The 6,000-nt window shown below is 50.0% G+C and overlaps 1 non-coding gene across 1 annotated transcript; it reads right to left on the reverse strand.

The window, feature by feature from the left end:
* Positions 1-4,652: 4,652 nt before the first annotated feature.
* Positions 4,653-4,725, reverse strand: TRNAF-GAA (transfer RNA phenylalanine (anticodon GAA)). The gene has a single exon. It is a non-coding gene; the product is annotated as a tRNA-Phe (tRNA).
* Between the last annotated feature and the right edge of the window lie 1,275 nt (positions 4,726-6,000).

Genomic DNA, 6,000 nt, shown 5'->3' on the forward strand with positions numbered 1-6,000 from the left:
ATGTACTAGTTTCTGTTAAGGCTAGGTTTTCACCTGTGAGCAATATGTAAATAATGTGGTTACTGTGCAAATGTTAATGTCTGATAAAAACGTGTATGTAAAATAAATACGGGCATTAAACAAATTAAAAAAAAAAAAAAAAATATGGGCAGGGAAGTTTGTGAGGGTGGGCAATCATGGGACATAGGGGCCTCCCTGGCAATATGTACTCCTACATGGACTACCAGCTATATACCACACCCTCAGCACTCTCCAGCTGAAAGGGTGCGGCTCATCTGCAGCACCTGGTCTTTGGTGCCTGGGATCTCACAATCTATATGAGGTCAGTGATGTGTCATTGATGGCCGCACGTCCAGTGTGGAAATTGTTCCTGCGCCACTATACCGAGCTCCAAGGCCACTGAGTGTGATTGGACTCCATTGAATGTGATTGGGCCCCTGGTGTGAGACTCACACAATCAGGCACCCACTGAGTGAGTGTGATTGGGCCCCTGGTCTGAGACTCACACAATTAGGCACCCATTGAGTGTGATTGGCCCCTGGTGTAAGACTCACACAATTAGGCACCCATTGAGTGCGATTGGCCCCTGATGTGAGACTCACACAATTAGGCACCCATTGAGTGCGATTGGCCCCTGGTGTGAGACTCACACAATCAGGCTCTCATTGAGTGAGTGTGATTGGGCACCTGGTGTGAGACTCACAAAATTAGGCACCCATTGAGTGAGTGTGATTGGGCCCCTAGTGTGAGCCTCACGCAATTAGGCACCCATTGAATGTGATTGGGCCCCTGGTGTGAGACTCACACAATCAGGCTCTCATTGAGTGAGTGTGATTGGGCACCTGGTGTGAGACTCACAAAATTAGGCACCCATTGAGTGAGTGTGATTGGGCCCCTAGTGTGAGCCTCACGCAATTAGGCACCCATTGAATGTGATTGGGCCCCTGGTGTGAGACTCACACAATCAGGCACCCATTGAGTGTGATTGGCCCCTGGCGTGAGACTCACACAATTAGGCACCCATTGAGTGTGATTGGCCTCTTGGTGTGAGACTCACACAATTAGGCACCCATTGAGTGTGTGTGATTGGGCCCCTGGTGTGAGCCTCACACAATTAGGCACCCATTGAGCGTGTGTGATTGGGCCCCTGGTGTGAGCCTCACACAATTAGGCACCCATTGAATGTGATTGGGCCCCTGGTGTAAGACTCACACAATCAGGCACCCATTGAGTGTGATTGGCCCCTGGTGTGAGACTCACTCAATTAGGCACCCATTGCGTGTGATTGGCCCCTGGTGTGAGACTCACACAATTAGGCACCCATTGAGTATGATTGGCCCCTGATGTGAGACTTATACAATTAGGCACACATTGAATGTGATTGGGCCCCTGGTGTGAGACTCACACAATCAGGCACCCATTGAATGAGTGTGATTGGGCCCCTGGTCTGAGACTCACACAATTAGGCTCCCATTGAGTGTGATTGGCCCCTGGTGTGAGACTGACACAATCAGGCACCCATTGAGTGTGATTGGCCCCTGGTGTGAGACTCACACAATTAGGCACCCATTGATTGTGATTGGCCCCTGGTGTGAGACTCACAGAATTAGGCACCCATTGAATGTGATTGGGCCCCTGGTGTGAGACTCACACAATCAGGCACCCATTGAGTGAGTGTGATTGGGCCCCTGGTCTGAGACTCACACAATTAGGCACCCATTGAGTGTGATTGGGCCCCTGGTGTAAGACTCACACAATCAGGCACCCATTGAGTGTGATTGGCCCCTGGTGTGAGACTCACGCAATTTGGCAACCATTGAGTGTGTGTGATTAGGCCCCTGGTGTGAGCCTCACACAATTAGGCACCCATTGAATGTGATTGGGCCCCTGGTGTGAGACTGACACAATCAGGCACCCATTGAGTGTGATTGGCCCCTGGTGTGAGACTCACTCAATTAGGCACCCATTGAGTGTGATTGGCCCCTGGTGTGAGACTCACAAAATTAGGCACCCATTGAGTGTGATTGGCCCCTGGTGTGAGACTCACACAATTAAGCACCCATTGATTGTGATTGGCACCTGGTGTGAGACTCACACAATTAGGCACCCATTGAATGTGATTGGGCCCCTGGTGTGAGACTTACACAATCAGGCACCCATTGAGTGAGTGTGATTGGGCCCCTGGTCTGAGACTCACACAATTAGGCACCCATTGAGTGTGATTGGCCCCTGGTGTGAGACTCACACAATTAGGCACACATTGATTGTGATTGGCCCCTGCTGTGAGACTCACACAATTAGGCACCCATTGAATGTGATTGGGCCCCTGGTGTGAGACTCACACAATCAGGCACCCATTGAGTGAGTGTGATTGGGCCCCTGGTCTGAGACTTACACAATTAGGCGCCCATTGAGTGTGACTGGCCCCTGGTGTGAGACTTACACAATCAGGCACCCATTGAGTTCGATTGGCCCCTGGTGTGAGACTCACACAATTAAGCACCCATTGAGTGTGATTGGCCCCTGGTGTGAGACTCCCCCAATTAGGCACTCATTGAATGTGAGTGGGTCCCTGGTGTGAGACTCACGCAATTAGGCACCCATTGAGTGTGTGTGATTGGGCCCCTGGTGTGAGACTCACACAATTAGGCACCTATTGAATGTGACTGGGCCCCTGGTGTGAGACTCACACAATCAGGCACCCATTGAGTGCGATTGGCCCCTGGTGTGAGACTCACTCAATTAGGCACCCATTGCGTGTGATTGGCCCCTGGTGTGAGACTCACACAATTAGGCACCCATTGAGTATGATTGGCCCCTGATGTGAGACTTATACAATTAGGCACACATTGAATGTGATTGGGCCCCTGGTGTGAGACTCACACAATCAGGCACCCATTGAATGAGTGTGATTGGGCCCCTGGTCTGAGACTCACACAATTAGGCTCCCATTGAGTGTGATTGGCCCCTGGTGTGAGACTGACACAATCAGGCACCCATTGAGTGTGATTGGCCCCTGGTGTGAGACTCACACAATTAGGCACCCATTGATTGTGATTGGCCCCTGGTGTGAGACTCACAGAATTAGGCACCCATTGAATGTGATTGGGCACCTGGTGTGAGACTCACAGAATTAGGCACCCATTGAATGTGATTGGGCCCCTGGTGTGAGACTTACACAATCAGGCACCCATTGAGTGAGTGTGATTGGGCCCCTGGTCTGAGACTCACACAATTAGGCACCCATTGAGTGTGATTGGGCCCCTGGTGTAAGACTCACACAATCAGGCACCCATTGAGTGTGATTGGCCCCTGGTGTGAGACTCACGCAATTTGGCAACCATTGAGTGGTTGTGATTAGGCCCCTGGTGTGAGCCTCACACAATTAGGCACCCATTGAATGTGATTGGGCCCCTGGTGTGAGACTGACACAATCAGGCACCCATTGAGTGTGATTGGCCCCTGGTGTGAGACTCACTCAATTAGGCACCCATTGAGTGTGATTGGCCCCTGGTGTGAGACTCACAAAATTAGGCACCCATTGAGTGTGATTGGCCCCTGGTGTGAGACTCACACAATTAAGCACCCATTGATTGTGATTGGCACCTGGTGTGAGACTCACACAATTAGGCACCCATTGAATGTGATTGGGCCCCTGGTGTGAGACTTACACAATCAGGCACCCATTGAGTGAGTGTGATTGGGCCCCTGGTCTGAGACTCACACAATTAGGCACCCATTGAGTGTGATTGGCCCCTGGTGTGAGACTCACACAATTAGGCACACATTGATTGTGATTGGCCCCTGCTGTGAGACTCACACAATTAGGCACCCATTGAATGTGATTGGGCCCCTGGTGTGAGACTCACACAATCAGGCACCCATTGAGTGAGTGTGATTGGGCCCCTGGTCTGAGACTTACACAATTAGGCGCCCATTGAGTGTGACTGGCCCCTGGTGTGAGACTTACACAATCAGGCACCCATTGAGTTCGATTGGCCCCTGGTGTGAGACTCACACAATTAGGCACCCATTGAGTGTGATTGGCCCCTGGTGTGAGACTCCCCCAATTAGGCACTCATTGAATGTGAGTGGGTCCCTGGTGTGAGACTCACACAATCAGGCACCCATTGAGTGTGATTGGGCCCCTGGTGTGAGATTCACACAATCAGGCACCCATTGAGTGTGATCAGGCCCCTGGTGTGAGGGGGTATGAGTGGGGTTGAGCTTGAAGGTGCATGGCTGTCTCTCACTGGATGTGATTGTGTCTACAGTCTGCGGGTCACATCACAGTGCGCCCAGGGCTGTCATTCAAAGAGTGCGACTCAGCATGAGGTATGACACTCACTAACTATTAGCAGGATTGTGCCAGAAGTTGATACGTTTGTGAAAACCGTGTGTAAATACCGAAAATGAGGGCAGACGAAAGGAATGAAGGGCAAGGGAAGAGGGGGAAAACGGAAGGAAGGAAAGATAGGAAGAGACAAGAGGAGTTATAGAACGGAGAGGAGAAAGAAAGAAAGAAAGGCGTGAGGGAAAGAAGGGAGGGACAAAAGCAATGAATGGATGGAGCACCAAAGGTTTACTGTTGTTAAAGCCACCTGTAAAGGCCAATATGTAATTGGTTGATTTTACAGTCAATAAAAACCTTCTGCCGAAACCCGGGATCGAACCAGGGACCTTTAGATCTTCAGTCTAACGCTCTCCCAACTGAGCTATTTCGGCCACTTCTGTGCTTCGTTGGTTCATCTTTTAATTTAAGTGAGGACACAGTGTACCAAGAGTACATTGTCAGGACGTTCAAGCTAAAGGATTGGCTGGGGAGGCAGGTATTATTCATTTTTCATGTATATTGTGTTCATAAACAACGGTTGTTTTGCTCATCTCTAAATAAGATAAACAGCGCCACCATGTGGCAGACTGTCTAAAGCGCCTGTTGAAAATTAAATGCTGGTGATGCATCGGAAACCAATTAAGTGCTGGTGCTGAGCACCGGAAACCACCGGCTCAAATTAGGCACTGAACTGCAGAGCCAGGCTGGCTCATCCACCACTTCATCTACATGCTCCGTGCCCCAGTGCTAACGCCAACTGCTCTACAGGTCAAGACAGGGCCCAGTGAGCAGTTCAATGGAGTGACTGCCCACAGAGCAGACGCTGCTCCACCCCCTAATGCGGACGCGGCAGCCACTCTTATATATGGACATGCACACATGTGCATGCTGCTTCTAGGGCATGCCTCAATCGCAACCTCACCTCCACGAACTCCATTGCCACTTCATAATGATTTCAGCCTAGATGCATAAGATGCCATCAAACTGCACAGTTTTTTAATTTTTAATTTAAACCTCGGGGTCGCAAGCAGAGTGCCAGGGGTCTCAACACGTTGCTTAACGATTGCTGTTGCGACCCTTGGCGACCTACAATTGACGTCCATGACGTACACTTTAAGTTAAGAAGGGGCGATTGAGAATAAACTGTTGAAATGAATGGAAGGTTTACTCCAAATCCCAGGGGGATCATCTCACCCACAGAACCTATTCTGATGTATGGTCCTTAAATTAACAGCTGGAGTGTTTCATCCGCATCACATAAAATACAGGGCGTGCGACGCTAACTGTTTGTCAGAGGCGCAACTAGAGCCAAATTTCGGGGGGGGGGGGGGGGCTGAGCAAAAATTTCGGGGGGGGGCTGAACTTTAAGCAATAGGCAGAGTGGAGCTGGGGGGGGGGGGGCTGAAGCCCTTTGAGTCCAATGGGTGTTGCGCGCCTGGTGTTTGTATAGCGTCCTTATTACATTTATATGTCCTCCAGGAGCTTCCTTGTGCTGTGAAAGAAAAAAATCTCATGCTGCACTTTGTAATCTTCGTTTTGCATAAATATGACTCAAAACCACAGCTCTGCTTCCCCATTGCCTGTATTTCAGTATACATGTACCTTATTAGCACCACTTCCTTTACATTTTTGTTGTTACAGCAAAGTGCTGTCCAAATGTATTGCTG

The sequence above is a fragment of the Triturus cristatus genome, chromosome 4_1, assembly GCF_964204655.1.
Source record: "Triturus cristatus chromosome 4_1, aTriCri1.1, whole genome shotgun sequence".
In the NCBI taxonomy this organism is placed as follows: domain Eukaryota; kingdom Metazoa; phylum Chordata; class Amphibia; order Caudata; family Salamandridae; genus Triturus; species Triturus cristatus.